The sequence below is a fragment of the Scyliorhinus torazame genome, chromosome 1 (genome assembly GCF_047496885.1).
Source record: "Scyliorhinus torazame isolate Kashiwa2021f chromosome 1, sScyTor2.1, whole genome shotgun sequence".
In the NCBI taxonomy this organism is placed as follows: Eukaryota; Metazoa; Chordata; class Chondrichthyes; order Carcharhiniformes; family Scyliorhinidae; genus Scyliorhinus; species Scyliorhinus torazame.
This window is the reverse complement of record NC_092707.1, coordinates 373,915,145-373,937,311: the sequence shown is the minus strand read 5'-3', so window position 1 is coordinate 373,937,311 and position 22,167 is coordinate 373,915,145.

The window sequence follows — 22,167 nt, the reverse complement described above, 5'->3', positions numbered from 1 at the left end:
TACACCAGAGATTTTCAAACTTTTTTGGCTGGGACCCACATGACCAGCCAACCTTTGTGACCCAAGCCACCGACCTTCATAACCTACGCTGCCCGAATTTTGCGACTAACTTTTTGCTTATCTTTAATGCGACATATGAGACTGCTTGCTCCTCATGATCTCACTTACTTTGTCATTCAATGTTACATTTCTGCTCAGGGCTTTAGCTGATAATTTAAGTTCTCACTGAATCCTTTGAAAAAAAATCAAGAGGTTTGTCCTTGAACTTTGTCTGCTTTGTCTGCAAATGCTTCTGAAGTTTTGAGGGTTTAATCTTTTATTTATCAGTGCTTCTGTGCATATAATGCACATGGGCTTTGCATCCTGAGGTTTTGGCACAATTAATAAAGCCATACCTCAGAAATTATCGTCATACTGCTTTGTTTCCAATTTTAGCTTCTTCTTAAGGGTTGTTCACCAGAGGCCCTGGAGCTCACACCAGCACTGCTTTAACCTGCCGTGGACTCTCCTGGGAAGGTCTCTCCAGCAGATTCAATTGTGAGATCCTGACCTGTTTGTGTCTCTGGCCCTCTCTTCCTTATAACAAACTGATCCATCATCAGTTCTTCACACATTCCTGTTGCTTGCTTGCAGGCAGCTACAAAATTAAGTATTCTTTCCTCCATGATTTTGCGGCCAAAACACCGCGTGATGTCTGTGTACGTCCTGGGCGCACTGGGCGCGTGACCTGCTCACGCTCACCACTTTGCGTGGGAAGACTGCCATTTTTTAAAAGAAATTTGATCCTGGGCCAACATGCTGATGTCAGGAGGAGACAGTACTGGGATAGCACACTGACGTCAGGACTAGACGGTACTGGGACAGTGTGCTGACGTCAGGACGAGACGGTACTGGGATACACACTGATGTCAGGAGGTGGCAGTCTGCCACGCAGGGCACTGTGGCAGTCTGCCACGCCTGTGCACTGTTGGATTTGCCTGAGGGGGCGTGCATGCGGATGGCATTCATATTTTTTTAAACAGCACATGGGGCGCGATTCTCCGCTCCCGCGCCAGTTGGGAGAATCGCCTGGGTCGCCAAATTTTCCCACGACGCCGGTCCAACGCCCTCCTGTGATTCACAGAAGCGGCCAGACTGGCACAATCGCGTTTTACGTGGCGCGGTACAGTGAATCCCCCGAGACAGCCAAAATAGTGATTCACCGGTATCCCCGCGATTCTCCGGCCCGGATGGGCCGAGTGGCCTGCCCAAAACGACGGGTTCCCCCCAGCGCCATCCACACCTGGTCGCTGCCGGTGGGAACAGCGTGGGAACGCTGGGGGGGCGGCCTGCGGGGGGGCGAGGGGGGGATCCTGCACCGGGGGGGCCTCAAATGGGGTCTAGCCCGCGATCGGTGCCCACCGATCGTCGGGCTGGCCTCTCTGCAGGAGGACCTCCTTTCATCCACAGCCCCGCAAGATCCGTCAGACATCTTCTTGCGGGGCGGACTCGGAGAGGACGGCAACCACGCATGTGCGGGTGACGTCAGTTATGCGGCACCGGCCGCGTCATGTATGCGGCACTGCCTTTACGCGGCGCCAAGGCCTGGTGCGCGTAAATGACGCGGCGCCGCTCCTAGCCCATTATCGGGCCCTGAATCGGTCTGGATAGGGGCCGTTTTGCGCCGTCGTGAACCTCGACGGCGTTCACGACGGCGCGAACACTCTGCCTCCATTTCAGAGAATCCCGCCCATGGTGTCCCATGAGTTTTATTTGTGAAGACTGATAACTTTATAATACACGATTATCGCATCTCGGCCTTTTGGCTAAGATGAGCGTGAGGTCAGGTGTAATGCCTGGATCTGGTATGTCTCTCTTGTGCGGACCATAAATTGGATTCAATTTGACTTGGTTTTTGGAGCAGGCAAGGAGCTGGATTAGGGGTTTGACCCTGGCCACACTCTGGCTTTGTAACTGATATAATAAAATAAATCAACTTATAATACACTATTATAGTGACACGATTGCAGGAGTTTCAAACATTCAACAGATTTCACATGCTAGTACTTAAATTCCACATGCCCTGCCCCTGAGGTGAACCACACAAAGTTTATTTTCTGTTTATTTGCTGCTGGTGCCTTCTTCTTCGATCTCAGTTTGAAGAACAAACAAATTACTGCAATCCCTGTTTATGTGGCTATCACATACTTCCTCCTCCCTGTGACGGTGTAGGCATTGAAGTATTTGTGGAAGCCAGTGAACTGGTGCTGACGGCCAGCATTGTGACCTGTCACCCTCGCCCCGCGCACAAACTTCACTCGGCTGCTCTCTGTGTCCTTCACAGGCCATGAGCCCCAACAGTCCACTGCTGAATGTACCGCCCCCTCCTCTTCCTATTGGTCAGTAGAACAATTAGACATCAGGGGCGAGATTCCCGCCCCCGCCGGTTGCCGAATTCTCCACCACCGGATATTCGGCGAGGGCGGGAATCGCGCCGCGATGGTTGGCGGGCCCCCCCTGCGATTCTCCGGCCCGGATGGGCTGAAGTCCCGCCGCTAAAATACCTGTCCCGCCGGCGTAGATTAAACTACCTACCTTACCGGCGGGACAAGGCGGCGCGGGCGGGCTCCGGGGTCCTGGGGGGGGCGCGGGGCGATCTGGCCCTGGAGGGTGCCCCCATGGTGGCCTGGCCCGCGATCGGGGCCCACCGATCCGCGGGCGGGCCTGTGCCGTGGGGGCACTCTTTCCCTTCCGCTTTCGCCATGGTCTCCACCATGGCGGAGGCGGAAGAGACTCCCTCCACTGCGCATGCGCGGGAATGCCGTCAGCGGCCGCTGACGCCCGGAGATGTCATTTCCGCGCAAGCTGGCGGGGCATCAAAGGCCTTTTCCGCCAGCTGGCGGGGCGGAAATTCGTCCGGCGCGGGCCTAGCCCCTTATGGTTGGGGCTCGGCCCCCAAAGAAGCGCATTCCGCACCTTTGGGGCGGCGCAATGCCCGACTGATTTGCGCCGTTTTGGGCGCCAGTCGGCGGACATCGCGCCGTTTCCGGAGAATTTCGTCCCAGATGTAACGTTAGGAAAGCCAATCAGATGAAGCAAGACAAAATGCTGCGGCTGCTGGCAGACGCGTGTGGCATTCAACCTGAAAGCTGTTCGCGGTTCTTGGAAGCTTCTCTTGCGATCAGGAGCGCCACAACTGATCACTCTGCGACCCTCTTGGCACCCGCCTGCGACCCACCCACAGGTCACGACCCAGTGTTTGAAAAATGCTGCTCTACACACACACGACAAATAAAGACAGAGGGGAAATGAAGGTGAAAAATAATAAGTAAAAGGAAAATGAGTCTTTGTTTCAGATGGTTGTCTTTAAGCAGGCATTCCATCAAAGTCAGTTTTCAGGTCGAGGTCTCTGTTTGTGGCTGTAATGGTTTCACTGTAGATTCATTCATTCACATTCTGTGTAGGTTCAGGAGGACAGCAGCTCACCACAGATCTGGACAGGGAGAGATATCAAGAGCAGGCGATCACAACTCTTTCTTCTTCAGCATCCAGGACCCAACACTGAGCTCCTTGGTTCACTGAAAATCATCACACTCGAGTAAGACTCAATCACCACCTGTTACCGGGCAGAATACGGTCCTTTGGCCAATTCATTGGCCACCAGCCAACCAATCGAACCAAGTCCCACCCCATCTCACGGGTGCCACAAAGTCTGAGTTCTCCTGTTCGAGGCACCAAATACGATGTTGGAACTTCTTGAGTTCCGCATTCTTCCTGTTGCTTGACTTTAAGAAAAATGTCCAATAATCAACCATGGATCAAAAATGATAACGGCAAAAAACAGAAAGGGAAAAGAAGGGAATCATCAGGAAGGACTCGTTACATTGTTAGTAAGCAATTGAATCGGTTATTTGTCAGTTGATTAATTAGTTGCTACTGCAAGCACTGGAGCCGTAGCTTGGCTCAGGAACAGGAATAGGTAATTTGGTTGATGGAGTCTTCTACTTATTTTCCTGTACTTTGTCATTGAGGCTGTATCCCCATCCATCATTCTTTCATTCAAATGTATTACCTCTCATTCTATTGTTTTAAATGCATCAACCTTTCGTCCACTATTTCATTAATCCATGTTTCTTTGCCATCACCTCTTCTTCACAGTTTGCTGCGCATTCGATCTTAGTGTAATCTTGCTTGTCTTGTGAGCACAGGTTGGAAAGTCTGGGCTTGTTTCTGTGAGCGTTTTAATGAATAAGGGCAACTTGATTGAAATAAATGAGATCCTGAACGGTCTCGACAAGGTGGATGTTGAATGGTGTGTATTTCCCCTTGTGGGTGAGTCCAGAACTAGGGGGCACAGTTTTAAAATTCGGGGTCGCCTTTATAGGGCAGAGATTAGGAGAATTATTTTTTTTCTCTCTGATGGTAGTGCAGTTTTGTAACTCTGCTTCAGAAGGCGGTGGAAGCGGGTGACAGGATATTTTTAAGGTGGAGGTAGATAGATTCTTGTTAGGCAAGGGAATCAAAGGTCATCATGGGTACATGTGGAATGTGGAACTCAACACAAAAAGATCAGCCATGATCTTATTGAATGGCGAGGAAGCTTGATGGGCTGAATGGCTCCTATTTTGTATGTTCGTATGAAAACTAGGATGTTCGCCTCCCCTCTATTACATGCTCCACATCACCAAGTGAAACTCTGGGGTGACTATAGAACAACTGGAAGAAGCCACCAGTTCAATTTTTGTGCCTCTGCTATTAAATCGTGGATGGTCCACCAAAACCACCTGCTGTAAAGTTTGACTGAGATGACTCAGTGTTCCCAAAAGAAATAGGTTAGATACCTATCAAATATATTTAACGCAGGATCCTATGTAAACACAGGACACTGCGTTTTTTTTGTAGCTTAGTGTTTGCATTGCTGATTCTTGAATCCACTCACAAAATGGCATTCAGCAACTCGATTTTACATGAACGTTGGTGTTTAGCAGACATCTTGCTGCAGAATTTGCAGAATTGATGCTTTTGTTTGTAGGAGGCACAACCTTCAGGAAACTGAAGGATATGTCTCTTTGAAATTTGTAATTCTCGGTTGGACCATTCCACTTTGTCTAAAGGAGGTGGAGCAGCAACAACAATTGGAAGGAGCATGTTAAGCCACAGAAAGTAAAGAGAGCTGGTTTAGCTCACTTGGCTAGACAGCTGGTCATGATGCAGAGCAAAGCCAGCAGCATGAGTTCAATTCCCGTACCAGCTGAGGTTATACATGAAGGCCCCGCCTTCTCAACCTTGCCCCTCGCCTAAGGTGTGGTGATCCTCAGGTCAAATCACCATCAGTCGGCTCTTCCCCCTCGAAGGGGAAAGCAGCCCATGATCAGTTGTGACTTTACTTTTTTACCTAAAGAAGAGTACAGCTCACAGAGAATCTTGCCTTATGGACAGACTGTGTGGGCCCAATGATATAAAGACCTACACCTCAAGTGAACAGCACTTGCATTTCTCTAGTGTCACTACCTGCATCACAACGTGCAACCCATTATTATCGGGCAGCACGGTAGCACAGTTGCTTCACAGCTCCAGGGTCCCAGGTTCGATTCCTGGCTTGGGTCACTGTCTGTGAGGAGTCTGTACGTTCTCCCCGTGTCTGCTCCGGTTTCCTCCGGGTGCTCCGGTTTCCTCCCACAGTCCAAAGATGTGCAGGTTAGGTGGATTGGCCATGCTAAATTGACCTTAGTGTCCAACAATGTTAGGTGGGGTTACTGGGTTACGGGGATAGGTTCAAAGTGTGGGCTTAAGTAAGGTGCTCTTCCCAAGAGCCGGTGCAGACTTGATGGGCCCAATGGCCTCCTTCTGCACTGTAAATTCTATGATTGTATAGCTGGCACTAACATTACCTGTTGCAGTCTAAGCTACGAAAATTTTCAACCTCATCGTCTCTGGCTCCTCCTAGGCTGTAATAAGGAATATCAGCACCATCAGGCAGTTTGCAGTTTGATTTTTCATGAAGCATTGGTAAAATGGCACGATTGCCAAAGCAAATGATTTGATCACATTCACAGTGGACAGCCAGGCAGATTAGGTCTATTTGAATAGACTTCCCCAAGGTCTGGGGTGGGATTCTCCCAACGGGTGGCTAAGTGCCGATGGCGGAGTAAAAACGGGAGTGTTTTACTCCGGCGTCGGTGCCCGTTCTGGGACCCCATTCTGCAGCCCACAAGGGGGCTAGGACGGTGGTGGAGAGGCCTCCGCCGCCCCAGCTGCCGATCGCGGCCTGAACCTGGTGCCGCAGTGTCCGCGCATGCGCAGTCGGGCCGGCGCCAACCAGCGCATGCGCAGTGGCCTTCTTCCCCGCGTCGGCCCAGGCGCCAAATGGCGCAAGGCTACAGGAGCCGGCGCGGAGGGAAGGAGGCCGGTGGGCAGAGGGGCTGGCCCGCCGATCAATGGGCCCCGATCGCGGGCCAGGCCACTACGGAGGCCCCCACCTGGGGTCGGACCCGCCCTCCCCCTCCCCACAGGCTGCCCCCGGACCCTTCAACGCCGAGGTCCTGCCAGCTCAGGGCATGTTAGAATGGCGCCGGTGCGACTCAGCTTTATTATGATGGCCGCTCGGCCCATTCAGGCCGGAGAATCGGCGGGCCAGTCCAGGCCAGAGTGTCAGCGTATACCCCGACAGGCGGCGTGCCAACCACGCCGACGCTGATGGCGCCGATTCTCCGCACCGTGGAGAATTGCGTCCCGGCGTCGGGGCGGCATGGCGCGATTCACACGGCATCGCACCGATTCTCTGACCCGGCCGGGCGGGGGGTCGGAAAATTCCGCCCCTGGTCTCTCATTGACCGTAAAAACATTGACATGTAGAAACTGCCTTCACGCATGATGACGTAGAACTGTATAGAAAAGATACAGCACAGAAGGGGTCATTCTGCCCATCTCGTCCATGCCGACCCAAAGACATCCTGGTGCCCTTTCTAATCCCATCTTCCTACACAGTGTCTATAGCCCTGCAGTTTGCAGAGTTTAAGGTGCAGATCCAGGTACTATTAAACAGAGGTAAGGGTCTCTGCCTCCACCACAAACTCAGGCAGCGAATTCCAGATGCCCACCACCCTTTGCATAACAAAGCTTTTCCTCATGTCCCCTCTAATCCTTCTTACAATTAGCTTGAATCTGTGACCCCTTTTTTTTGAACTCTCTGCCAAGGGGAACAGGTTGCGCTTACCTACTCTATCTCTACAATTTCCATTGCAATAAAGCTTAACTTGATCACCAACAACACATCATGCAGGTCTGTGCCCATTTTACCATCAGTTGCCTTGATGCTCCTGTATTGGTTCCGATCCTTCATCACTTTACTCTGTGTCCTTGCAGCAAGTAAAGGTTTGGCTGCTGAAGAACAAATGCTATCCCTGCACACTTAGCCCATGGCTCCAAACCCACACTCATTTGTAAACAGAACTGCAATTAAAGGGCGACATGGTAGCACAGTGGTTAGCACTGCTGGCTCACGGTGCTGAGGACCAGGGTTCGATCCTGGTCCCGGCTCACTGTCTGTGTGGAGTTTGTACGTTCTCCCTGTGTTTACGTGGGTTTCGCCCCACAACCCAAAGATGTGCAGGTTAGGTGGATTGGCCACGCTTAATTGCCCCTTAATTGGAAAAAAATAATTGGGTACTCTAAATTTATTTTAAAAAAAGAACTGTGACTAAATTGGTGGGGCAAGTAGAGCTCTCACAATAGCAGGCCTTTAGAGTCTTCAAGCAATAATTCTGCTGCCTGCCCAGGTCTGGTGCCTCCCTCTAATAAAGCTCGGAGAAGGAGCAGCACAGTGGCGCAGTGGTTAGCACTGCTGCCTCATGGCGCATAGGTCGCAGGTTCGATCCCGGCCCTGGATCACTGTCCGTGTGGAGTTTGCACATTCTCCCTGTGTCTGCGTGGGTTTCACCCCCACAACCCAACGATATGCAGGTTATGTGGATTGGCCACGCTAAATTGCCCCTTAATTGGAAAAAATGAATTGGTTACTCTAAATTTACAAATAAATAAATAAACAAACAAAGCTCGGAGAATATCGTACATCATTGCTGCATGCCAGATACCTTTGCTCTACAGTGCGACTACCGTTGGGCAAAGGCTATTTTAACCAGATGATGAAGGTGGCAGAGAATTGGAGGACACTGCTGGTAGCCTGAAATGAGAGCTCTTCAACAGCAACTCATTGAACAACATCAGTGTGGTAGTCACCACTGATGTATATATTGTATATATAGGATGTTGATATAGGTGCATCACGGTAAGGCCACTCCCTGTACTACAGGTACGGGGGTAGATCCCTGCCTGCTGGTTCCGCCCAGCAGGCGGAGTATAAGTGTGTGTGCTCCCAATACAGCAGCCATTTCGTCAGCTGCTGTAGGAGGCCACACACCTCAGTGTAATAAAGCCTCGATTACATCCTACTCTCGTCTTTGTGTAATTGATCGTGCATCAATTTATTACACTGAGTTTTTCAGAAGATGGACCTCCGCATCAAGCCGGATCGCCTCTAACTGTATCCGCAAGCAGACAACGCCAAAAAGGACTTTGAACATTGGCTAGCCTGTTTCGAAGCGTACATAGGGTCTGCGCCAGACGAAATTCCAGAAGCGCAGAAGCTCCAGATCCTTTACACGCGGCTGAGCTCCAACGTCTTTCCAGTTGTCCAGGATGCGCCGACCTACGCAGCGGCCATGGCGCTACTGAAGGAAAACCACGCTCAGCGGACTAACACACTCTACGCCAGGCACTTCCTCTCCACGCGGCGTCAACTTCCCGGTGAGTCGGTGGAAGATTTCTGGGGCGTCATTCTCCGACCCCCTGCCAGGTCGGAGAATGGCCGTTGGCCGCCGTGAATCCCGCCCCCGACCCCGCCGAAGTCTCCGGTACCGGAGATTGGGCGGGGGCGGGAATCGGGCCGCGCCGGTTGGCGGGACCCCCCGCTCAATTCTCTGGCCTGGATGGGCTGAAGTCCCGCCCAGAAATTGCCTGTCCCGCTGGTGTAAATCAAACCTCGTATTTACCGGCAGGACCAGGCGGCGTGGGCGGGCTCCGGGGTCCTGGGGGGGGCGCGGGGCGATCTGACCCCGGGGGGGTGCCCCCACGGTGGCCTGGCCCGTGATCGGGGCCCACCGATCCGCGGGCGGGCCTGTGCCGTGGGGGCACGCTTTCCCTTCCGCCTCCACCACGGCCTCCACCATGGCGGAGGCGGAAGAGACTCTCCCCACTGCGCATGCGTGGGAAACTGTCGGCGCCCGCTGACGCTCCCGCGCATGCGCCGGGAAACTGTCAGCGACTGCTGACGCTCCCACGCATGCGCCGCATTTCCGCGCCAGCTGGCGGGGCAACAAACGCCATTTCCGCCAGCTGGCGGGGCGGAAATCCCTCCGGCGCCGGCCTAGCCCCTCAATGTTGGGGCTAGGCCACCAAAGATGCGGAGCATTCCGCACCTTTGGGCCGTCGCGATGCCCCTCTGATTGGCGCCGTTTTTGGCGCCAGTCGGCGGACATCGCGCCGTTGGTGGAGAATTTCGCCCCTGGTGTGCCCTGCTCCCCCTAGTTAGAGACTGTGACTGTCAGACCATTTCGGCCACGGAACACTCGAATTTTCTAATGAGAGAGGCATTTGTTACAGGCATAGGGTCTGAATACATCTGCCAGCGCTTCTTGGAGGGGGCCACGCTCGACCTCGCGGCGACCAAAAAACTAGCACTTTCACTTACGGTCGCATCACGCTACATTCAGGCCTATGCCCCCGACCGCACGGCCCACCCCCCCCTGTACATCATGGACTCTGCCATCTTGTTCCTCCCAGGACCAATGGGCACCGCCATCTTGCTTTCCCCATGACACGTGCGGCCCGTGGGCGCTGCCATCTTGCCCGACTCTGGACCCATGCCCGTCGGGCACCTCATCCGGCCACTCATCGCCTGCAACCGCCAACGACCAGCCGCGTCTCACCTCGGTCACGATTGACCAGTCTCGACCACACAACCTCACGACTGCTTCAACCAAAGTGAAGGTCAACGGGCACGAGATCTCCTGCCTGCTGGACTCCCGGAGCATTGGGAGCTTCATTCACCCCGATCTGGTGAGGCGCTGCTCCCTCGCGGTACACCCCGCTAACCAGAGAAACTCCCTGGCCTCCCGGTCCCACTCCATGGCGATCCGGGGGTACTGCATCGCCACTCTCACTGTCCAGGGCATGGAGTTCAGCGGCTTCCGCTTCAACATCCTCCCCAACCTCTGCGCGGCCTTGCTACTCGGCCTGGACTAGCAGTGCAACCTCCAGAGCCTAACCCTGAAATTCAGCGGTCCCCTACCAACCCTTACTGTGTGCGGCCTCGCGACCCTTAAGGTCGACCCACCTTCCCATTTTGCAAACCTAACCCCGGATTGCAAACCCGTCGCCACCAGGAGCAGATGGTACAGCGCCCAGGACAGAACATTCAAATGGTCTGAAGTCCAGCGGCTGCTTCAGGAAGGCATCATCGAGGCCAGCAACAGCCCCTGGAGAGCCCAAGTGGTTGTGGTCAAAACTGGGGAGAAATATAGGATGGTCGTTGACTACAGTCAGACCATCAATCGGTTCACGCAGCTCGATGCGGACCCCCTCCCACGCATATCTGATATGGTCAATCAGATTGCACAGTACCGGGTCTCCTCGACAGTAGACCTGAGATTGGCCTACCCCCAGCTCCCATTCCGCAAGGCGGACCGCCCATACACTGTGTTCGAAGCAGACGGCCGCCTTTACCACTTTCTTAGGTTCCCTTCGGCGTCACCAACGGGGCCTCGGTCTTCCAACGGGAGATGGACCGAATGGTTGACCGGTACAGGCTGCGGGTCACTTTCCCATATCTGGATAACGTCACCATCTGTGGCCACGATCAGCAGGACCATGACGCCAACCGTGCCAAATTTCTCCACACCGCCACTCTCCTCAACCTCACGTGTAACAAGGAGAAGTGCGTGTTCAGCAAGAACCGCATAGCCGTCCTCGGCTATGTGGTGCAGAACAGAGTTCTGGGTCCCGACCCTGATCGCATGTGCCCCCTCATGGAACTCCCCCTCCCCCACTGCCCCAAGGCCCTCAAACGTTGCCTGGGGTTCTTTTCCTATTACGCCCAGTGGGTCCCAAACTATGCCGACTATGCGCCCACTCATTCAATCCACTATTTTTCTTCTGACGGCTGAGGCTCACCAGGCCTTTAACCATATCAAGGCCGACATCGCCAAGGCCGCGATGCATGCGGTCGACGAGACGCTCCCCTTCCAAGTCGAGATCGATGCATCAGACGTCGCTCTGGCCGCCACCCTCAACCAGGCAGGCAGGCCCGTGGCATTCTTTTCCTGCACCCTCCATGCCTCTGAAATTCGGCACTCCTCCATCGGAAAAGAGGCCCAAGCCATCGTTGAAGCTGTGTGGCATTGGAGGCATTACCTGGCCGGCAGGAGATTCACTCTCCTCACTGACCAATGGTCGGTTGCCTTCATGTTTAATAACACACAGCGGGGTAAGATCAAAAACGATAAAATTTTGAGGTGGAGGATCGAGCTCTCCACCTACAATTACGAGATTTTGTATCGCCCCGGTAAGCTCAACGAGCCCCCCGATGCCCTATCCCGAGGTACATGTGCCAGCGCACAAATGGACCGACTCCGGACCCTGCACGACAACCTCTGTCACCCAGGGGTCACACGTTTATACCATTTCATCAAGGCCTGCAACATGCCCTACTCCATCGAGGAAGTCAGGGCGATCACCAGAGACTGCCAGGTCTGCGCGGAGTGTAAACTGCACTTCTACCGTCCAGACCGTGCGCACCTGGTGAAGGCCTCCTGCCCTACTGAACGCCTCAGCGTGGACTTCAAAGGGCCCCTCCACCGACCGCAACACGTGCTTCCTCAGTGTGGTCGATGAATATTCCCGATTCCCCTTTGCCGTCCCATGCCCCGACATGACGTCTGCCACCGTCATCAAAGCCCTCAACACCACCTTCACTCTGTTCGGCTTCCCCGCCTACGTCCACAGCGACCGGGATCCTCATTCATGAGCAATGAGCTGTGCCAGTACCTGCTCAACAGGGGCATTGCCTCGAGCAGGACGACCAGCTACAACCCCAGGGGAAACGGGCAGGTGGAGAGGGAGAATGTGATGGGCTGGAGGGCCGTCCAGCTGGCCCTACGGTCCAGAAATCTCCCGGCCTCCTGCTGGCAGGAGGTCCTCCCCGACGCACTTCACTCCATTCAGTCGCTCCTGTGTACCACGACTAATGAAACCCCCCATGAATGTCTCTTTGCCTTCCCTAATGCTTTAGCACACTGGGCTAAATATCTGGCTTTGAAAGCAGATGAAGGCAGGCCAACAGCACGGTTCAATTCCCGTACCAGCCTCCCCAAACAGGCACTGGAATGTGGCAACTAGGAGCTTTTCACAGTAACTTCATTTGAAGCCTACTTGTGACAATAAGCAATTTTCATTTTCTATGAAGTCCACCTCCGGGGTTTCGCTCCCGACACGGCTGGCAGCCCCAGGACCTGTTCTCCTCAGTAGACACGTTCGACTCCGCAAGGCGGACCCGTTGGTTGAGAGGGTACAGCTACTTCATGCCAACCCGCAGTACGCCTACGTAGCGTACCCCGATGGCCGCCAAGACACAGTCTCCCTCGGGGACCTGGCACCAGCTGATTCCACCCCCCCCCTTTACCCCGGCGCCACTCTCCCCTCCCCCGGTGCACCCCACCGCAGCCCCCGTTCCGGGACAATCCATCCTCTCCTTGCTCACACCCGGGGATGAAAAGGATTTCAACACGCTCCCGGAGTCACTGAAGATCAAGCCGCTGCTGGAGTCGCCACCAGCGCTGCGGCGCTCTCAACGACAGATCAAGGCACCGGACTGCCTGAATTTGTAATATTATCTGTACTTTTAAAACACAACTTTCTGTATATAGTTCTCCACCACCCCCGCCGGACTCATTTTTTTAACAGGGGGTGAATGTGGTAGTCCCCACTGATGTATATATTGTATATACAGGATGTTGATATAGGTGCTTTACGGTAAGGCCCCTGTACTACAGGTACGGGGGTAGATCCCTGCCTGCTGGTTCCGCCCAGTAGGCGGAGTATAAATATGTGTGCTCCCAGTACAGCAGCCATTTTGTCAGCTGCTGTAGGAGGCCACGCATCTCAGTGTAATAAAGCCTCGATTACATCCTACTCTCGTCTTTGTGTAATTGATCGTGCATCAGTCAGTTAAACAATCCCTGCCCTGCATCAACAGCCATGTCCTAGTCTTTCTATCCTCCCATAAACTGTTCTGGATCTGTCACGAAACATCACAGGGTGCACTCCACACACAAATATTTCAAAACAGTTTATAATTTTACGGATAAATGTGTCCACACTAAGTTTAACCTAGGTAAGCATGTTTCTTAAGTAATCTCTTAACTAATTGACGATAGCTGGAACTTTCCGACCGTTCACGCCGGCGAGGTCTTCCACTCCCGCCGACGGCACACCCCTGCCGTGGGTTTCCAAGTGGGGAGTGCTGCATTTGACTGGAAAACCCATCAACAATGACGAGACCAGAAGATTCCGCTGTTGGCCAATGGCGTGTCATCTCCCATCATGGCAGGGTGCGCGGTAAATCCTGCCCGATATCTACAACGTTTTATGTCAGAGGCTTCTTCAGGTATTGAAGCAATCCATGTCCGAATGCAATATTGGACAAAATTCAGGCTTGGGCTGATAAGTGTAACATTCATGCCACACAAGTGCCAAGTAATGTCCATCTCCAACAAGCGAGAATCTAAACATCTCCTGTTGACATTGAATTAGATTGTCATTGCTAAATCCCCCAGTATCAACATCTTAATGGTCACCATTGACCCAGAAACTTCACAGGACTAGCCATTTATTTGCTATGGCTATGAGAGCATGTCAGAGGTTGGAAAATCTGAGGAAAGTAACTCATCTCTTGACTCCCAAAGCCTAACCACCATTTACAAGCCCTTCACTGTCGCTGGGTCAAAATCCTGGCTCTCGCTCCCTACCAGCATTGTGGTGTGCCTACAGCACATGGACAGTGCTATTAAGTGGCCCTCCCTAATATCATAGTAGCAGCGGCTCAAGATGGCAACTCACACCACCTTCTCATTTATCAAAATTCACTAGACTCTGGGGTGGTCGCAGAGGATTGGAAAGTAGCAAACGTGACACCACTGTTTAAAAAAGGAGGTCGGCAGAAAGCGGGTAATTATAGGCCGGTAAGCTTAACTTCGGTTGTAGGGAAAATGCTGGAATCTATCATTAAGGAGGAAATAGCGGGGCACCTGGAGGGAAATTGTCTCATTGGGCAGACGCAGCATGGGTTCACAAAGGGTAGGTCGTGTCTGACTAATTTGGTAGAATTTTTTGAGGACGTTACCAGTGCAGTAGATAACGGGGAGCCAATGGATGTGGTATATCTGGATTTCCAGAAAGCTTTTGACAAGGTGCCACACAAAAGGTTGCTGCATAAACTAAAGATGCATGGCATTGAGGGTAAAGTGGTAGCATGGGTAGAGGATTGGTTAACTAACAGAAACAGAGAGTGGGGATAAATGGGTGTTTCTCTGGTTGGCAACCTGTAACTAGTGGGGTCCCTCAAGGATCAGTGTTGGGCCCGCAGTTGTTCACAATTTACATAGACGATTTGGAGTTGGGGACCAAGTGCAATGTGTCAATGTTTGCAGACGACACTGAGATGAGTGGTCAAGCAAAAAGTGCAGAGGATACCGGAAGTCTGCAGAAGGATTTGGATGGGTTAGGTGAATGGGCTAGGGTCTGGCAGATGGAATTCAATGTTGCCAAGTGTGAGGCTATCCATTTTGGGAGGAATAACAGCAGAATGGATTATTATTTAAACGGTAAGATGTTAAAACATGCTGCTGTGCAGAGGGACCTGGGTGTGCTGGTGCACGAATCGCAAAAAGTTGGTGTGCAGGTGCAACAGGTGATTAAGAAGGCAAATCGAGTTTTGTCTTTCGTTGCTAGAGGGATGGAGTTCAAGACTAGTGAGGTTATGCTGCAATTGTATAGGGTGTTGGTGAGGCCGCATCTGGAGTATTGTGTTCAGTTTTGGTCTCCTTACCTGAGAAAGGACATATTGGCACTGGAGGGAGTGCAGAGGAGATTCACTAGGTTGATCCCAGAGTTGAGGGGATTAGATTATGACGAGAGGTTGAGTAGACTGGGACTGTACTCATTGGAGTTTAGAAGGATGCGGGGGGATCTTATTGAAACATATAAAATTATGAAGGGAATAGATAGGGTAGATGCGGGCAGGTTGTTTCCACTGGTCGGGGAAAGCAGAACTAGGGGGCATAACCTCAAAATAAGGGGAAGGAGATTTAGGACGGAGTGTAGGAGGAACTTCTTCACCCAAAGGGTTGTGAATCTCTGGAATTCCTTGCCCAGTGAAGCAGTTGAGGCTCCTTCTTTAAACGTTTTTAAGAAAAAGATAGATACCTTTCTAAAGAATAAAGGGATTTGGGAATATGGTGTACGGGCCGGAGAGTGGAGCTGAGTCCACAAAGATCAGCCATGATCTCATTAAATGGCGGAGCAGGCGCGAGGCGCCAGGTGGCCTACTCCTGTTCCTAGTTCTTATGTTCTCAAGGGATGAGCAATAAACTCTGGCCTAGCCCGCGAGCCCACTTTCCGTAATAAATGTAAAACAAGAGATAATCTGCTTGTGCGATGACAATTGAGAGATTAATATTGACCAGGATACTGGGGGAAACACCATTGTTTCCTCTTCAAAATAGTGCCATTGGATCTTTTATGTCCACATGAGAGAAAATCCAAGGCTTTTACAGCAGGAGGGATCAGGCTCCCGAGGGAAGCGGGTGGGGGAGTGAAGGTGGGGCTGGTTTGAAGGCCCGGTAAGGAGAATCAAAGGGGCTGGTAGCACTTTGGGGGATGGGGATGTGCCTCAATGTGAATGAAGTGCTCCCCTCCCTTCCTGCTTTTTCACCAAAGGTGTTAATAAAAACAGCCGGACCACTCTCGCCTGCCTGCCACTGTCAGGTATAATGGTAATGGAGGTTGATTGAGGGCCTTCACTGGGCATAATTAGCCACTTGAGACCCTCAATAGGCTTAAGGATGTGCAGTCTCTTGGGCACATTAACCCCTAACTCGCCACCCCCATACTATGGGGATCAGGTTGGCAGTGGGCAGCAGGCAATAGGTTTGTGATCCCACATGGTTCACCAGGTTCTTCTCTGAATACACCCTCAGTAGGGGTTGTAAAATTCAGCAAGTCCAAAGAACTCCAAATGAGCTCACGCTGAGGGTATGTTGAGACTATTTCCTTCACTTTCTCACCTTGGCGGCAAGCCCACATCCCACTGAATCATAGTCCAGTCTGTGCCATTTACATGTGTAAAATCGCGTCCTTCTTCAGTAACCAGGAGTTAACTTCATAAACTACTAAACATTTGTGTGTAAGTAGTCAACCCACTCATTAAATTCAGCTTCTGGGTTTGGTACAGCAATTGAGAGGTTGCCTGAGAAAGGTCCAAGGAATGGAAAGACATTAGGAGACTTTGTACAAAGGAAATGTAAGTACTGTTTTTTTAATCCTTTTGTATTTTCAGACCTTCTTATCTCTTCCCTCTGCAGATCCTTTTAATCATGTTATCTTATTATTTAGATCTGATATTTTACTGGACATAATTCACAAATGTCAAATTAGGCTGGCTAAAAAAGATTCCCACACAAATCATACACTGCGGGAGGTATACATAATTTTGAATGTTTTTCTTTGCTTTTATACAATATCCTGAATATATTGAGCGCAAGAGTAAGGAGGTCATGTTCAATTTATAAAAGACACAAGTTAGCCTCACCTGAAATACAGAGTCCAGTTCTGGGTGCCATACACGAGGAAAGATGTGAAGGCATTGAAAAATGTTCAGAGGAGATTCAAAAGAATATTTCCAGGGATAAAGAACTGTAGCTATGAGGGTAGACTGGAGAGGTTGGGACTATTCTCCTTGGAGAAAAGGGGCGGGATTCTCCATTAACCGGCAGGGCGGGCAACTCCGGTGCTGAGGAGTGGCGTGAACCACTCCGGCGTCAGGCCGCCCCGAAGGTGCGGAATCCTCTGCACTTTCAGGGGCTAGGCCGGTGCCGGAGTGTTTGGCGCCGCGCCAGCCGCAAGTTGGCCCATGCGCGGGAGCGCCAGCGTGTGCTGGCGTCATCCCAACGCATGCGCAGGGGGGTTCTTCTCCGCACCGGCTATGGCGGAGGTTGACAGCGGCCGGTGCAGAGGGAAAGAGTGCCCCCACGGCACAGGCCCGCCTGCGGATCGGTGGGCTCCGATCGCAGGTCAGGCCACCATGGGGGCACCCCCCGGGGCCAGATCCCCCCACGCTCCCCCCCCACCTCTCCCCCCCCCCCCCCCCCCCCCCCCCGAGGACTCTGCAGGCTGCCCGTGGAGCCAGGTCCCGCCAGTAAGGACCTGTTGTGATTTACGCCGGCGGGACCTGCCGAAAACGGGCGGCCACTCGGCCCATCGCGGGCCGGAGATTCGCCGGGGGGGTCCGCTGCCAGCAGACGCCGACCGGCGCGCCACGATTCCTGCCCCCGCTAAAACCCTGGCGCCGGACAATTCGGCAGCCAGCAGGGGCGGGATTCACGCCGCCCCCCTAGCGATTCTCCGACCTGGCGGGGAGGGTGGAGAATCCCGCCCAAGAAGTCTGGGATGAGACTTCAAGATCCTGAGGGTATAAACAGGGTATATAGTGAGAAACTGTTCCGATTCAAGAGAGCATCAAGAACTAGACTGCACAGATTCAAAATAATTGGCAAAGGGAGTAAAAGTGATGTGAGGTTTTTCTTTGCACCCAGCAGGTGGTTGGAGTCCAGAACAAACTTTCTGAGAGGGTGACAGAGGCAGGTTCGACCGAGGTATTCAAACAGGACTTGGATTGCTTTCTGAAAAGAAAGAATGTGCAAGGCTCTGGAGATAAGGCAGGGGAGTGGGGACTATGTAGAATGCTCTTTCAATGAGCCAGTGCAGACTCGATGGGCCGAATGCCGTCCTTCTGCACGGCAAAGATTCTGTGGCCATTTATTAAAAATGTTTTCAAGTGAAAGGTACTAAAAATAGTGAGAATCTCTTTCTCCGTTTCTAAAATATTTGGGGGGTGAAATTGGTTTATGCCTGGAGCACAAAACAGCCTTGGGGGAAATCGGCAGTCGATCTTTCACCATGTCTGATCTTTCTTGCATTGGAGCTCGCAGAATGAGAGACTTGTTTTCTCATTTCACTGTTGCTTTCATTTGATTTGGAATTAGAACTTCTGGCAATATTTTTCAAGTCAATGGCAAATAAAACTGGTGCTGCGAAAATTCCGCAGATTCACCATGAACCGGCTTTGCGCTGCTAGTTACAGACAGCAATTTCACACCCTGGGTGTTTAGAAAGCCTACATTCGCACGCCCAACTGGCAAATTGTTTGGACCAATATTGCGAGCAAGCTGAATTAATAGGTGCTGCCTGAAATGCATGAGTTGCTACATAAACCGATTGTTAATTAGTCAACACGGGAGATTGACTGGATAATGTGCATTGCACATATTTGAGATTGTGAGGGGGACTGGTGAAGGGTTTATATTACAGGTAGTGTAAAGCAGAGTCTTTTATTTCATGCTATTGTTGCAAGGAGAAACTTAGGAAACAATATTAAGACTGGCAGAATAAATACATTGGGCTGGATTTTAATCTTTGAGGTGGGTAGCGGGAGTCAGGAGAATTCCTGGTCTGGCTCGCCTGTCCACCTTGGGAGAAGGTGTCCGCAAGGATGGAATTTTCATTCTGGGGTGTGAATGCGGACTGCAGAGGCAAGCTCCTTAATAGGCCCACCTCGGTGCTGAGGGGCATCATCTCAGTTAAAATAAAAGCAGAATGACCTGGCCCTCCAGCCCTCAACACTCAGAACCCCTCATACGCCCACACACTCACCATGCCACATCCATGTTACTTCATGGCCCCCATCCACCCACTAAGACCTCTCAACCCCGCCATGTAAAGCTATGACCCTCACCCAACCCCCATGGCCCCCCCATGTGCCCCATGCCAAACCATAGCACTCCCATGACCATTCGCCTACTGTCCACTCCATAGAAGCAATAAAACCTAATGTGACAGCAGGATGTATAAACAAAAATTTATTTTTAAAAATTAATTAACAACTTTCCCCTTCCTTAAAAACTTTTTTTTTACTGTAGCCCAATAAAGTGTCAATCATCCAGACCTCTTAATGTATAAATACCAGAAATTGCAAGCATTTGAAACCTCTTTATCTCGTGCAAATAAATACAATGAAATTAACAGCATCAATCAGAGATCCACAGCTGTTAATCAAGCAATTTTTCTCTGGGACTCAGGTGTTTCAACAGGTTAATGAATTTCTGGGCTCTCAACCAAGCCTCATTATGTATTTTTGACTAAGAGCCCAGACATCCAATAGTGTACTAAAACATGTGAACTTTCTTTGTACAGTAGAAAAAAAATATTTTCTGAAGAAAGTGGAAAGTTATCAATGATTGCCTTTTTGTTTCAGGCTATTTTAACACTTACGACTGTCACAATAGTTTGTTGCTTCTATGCAGTGTACGGTGGGTTAATGAGTATGCAAGTGCCATAACGTGACATGGAAGTATGAAGAGCCATCGGAGTTACTTTGGGGAAGGCATACCTTAGCTTTGGAGGGCATGAGGGACTATGGAGCAGAGGTCAGGGGCATACCTGGGGGTGGCTGGGGAGGTAAAGAGGGTGGGTGGGGAGGTAAAGACCTTAGCATGGATGGCCATAAGGAGGACCTTGTGAACATCTCTTTCAAAAGGTTCCCTCATGCAGACTATGGATCAGGACACCTCTGAGGTTCTGTGAATCACAACTCTATGAAAAGCTAGGCTGACTGCAGCAGAATTGTGGGGGACGAGGACCTACCTACCTCAGCTGTTTAGCACAGGGCTAAATCGTTGGCTTTGAAAGCAGACCAAGGCAGGCCAGCAGTTCAATTTCCGTACCAGCCTCCCCGAACAGGCGCCGGAATGTGGCGACCAGGGGCTTTTCACAGTAACTTCATTGAAGCCTACTTGTGACAATAAGTGATTTTTAAAAAAAAGCCAGATTTGGAATGCAGAGTGCGGCTTATGATCTGATCCAGCTGGCAGTTTGAAAGGGTTCCCGATTCGATGAAAATCATGCCCATTGTGTCAGCTGACTGGGGTACCTTTCCTAAACTTGCATGCTCCTGCTCCCATGCTTGAACTCAAGCTGCACATCAATGGAGTGCTCTCCCTTCCTATTCGCAAATAAGACCATAAGACCATATGATATAGGAGCAGAATTAGGCCACTCAGCCAATCAAGTCTGCTCCGCCATTCAATCATGGCTGATATTTTCTCATCCCCATTCTCCTATCTATCTCTGTCTTAAAGACACTCAGTGATTTGGCCTCCACAGCCTTCTGCGGCAAAGAGTTCCACAGATTCACCACCCTCTGGCTGAAGAAATTCCTCCTCATCTCTGTTTTAAAGGATCGTCCCTTTAGTCTGAGATGGCATCCTATGGTTCTAGTTTTTCCTACTAGCTGTTGCTGGCTGGTGTTCTGAAGTGCCCTATTGGCAACATGCATGCAATCAGTGATGCCCTGGACATGATGGAAGCTGCATTTTCCCAAGCACTCCCCTATTGACTGTTTCGATTAATGGGAAAAGATGTAACAACCCCCCCCCCCCCCCCCCCACTGCGAACAGGGATCCGAGACCTGCTTAAAATAAGTGTGTACTGCAAATTGGAAGAATGAACCTGGTGTCTCCTGTGGCAGTATATAAGGAACGAGGGAATGAGTGATGATTCCTAATCTATGCACAAAGAGGCAGAACAGAAAATAAGAAGAGGTTGACATTTGTCATTATCACCGAGGTACAGCGTAGGGACAAAATCAGGAAGGAAGGGTCGAACACACACAGATCCCTGATTGTTGTTCCATTTAAAGTAATGGGAAGAAACCAGGCAGATTCTGCATCAGGAATGTGATGCTCCCCACTGATTTATCTCTCTGAGTGTCACCGAGGTTTACGTTCCAGGTGACTAAGACCATACCTTAGTGCGGTAATCCATTCGTGAAATTCGTCAAAATAGATCATTTCAATTGTGCACAAGTAATTAATTAGTTGGGAAACATTTTGAAAAGTTGGTGTACCCTGCCTTTATAAGGATGTTGATGGATCAGGGCGAATTGCAAGAAATGCGACAATGATGTCCTGGGGTTTCTGAGGGCCTCGGAGCTTCAGATACGGGAACAATTGGAGAAAAGAAAAATGAGAAAGATCATTATCCGGATCTTCATAAGGAAGTGAGGCATGAATAATTGAGATGTAAACACGTTATTTATAACTCAGAGAGATTTAAAATCAATGAGCCTCACATGAAACTAGCTGTTAGAAGATGTGTTTTATCCCAGAGTAATGAATATATGGAATGGCCGTGCAGCAAAGATGATGGAAACTATGTTGATTAACTCTTGGAAAAAAAATATATTAAGCAAGTTACAGATTACTTTCATTTTCATGTGACAAGGATTATGGAGACAGATAAGCAACTGAAAACAAAACATGCTGGAAATATGCAACTGGATGGTTAGAGACGAAGATAAAAGGCACATTAATAGTTGCAGATCTTTTATTAGAATTGTTGATGAACCAAAACTTTCTTCTTTCTTATCCTGAAAGATCTGCAATTTGTTTTTTGTACTTTCAATTTATTTCATTTCAGTTTTTATTAGTCCTCATTCTTCTCTGGCCTCACGTGTAATAGGGAGGTGGGAGAGTGAGGAGCGATGGGCGTGCAAATTTATGGTTGGGGAATGGGTTTCCTGTCGAATTAAACAAAAGGACCAGATTATCATTTTTGACCTCCGTTTCCTGTCCAACAGCCAGTTACACTGAGAGGTTTGCTGGCTCTCAGGTAGATAGGCCTCCAGCACCAGTTAATGAGTGGAACAGGGGAGTCGGCAGGGAAGAGATGAGGGAGTGGGGGAGAACAGTCACAGGCCGGAGACATTGGACCTCAAGGCATCATATCCATAGACGTATTTGA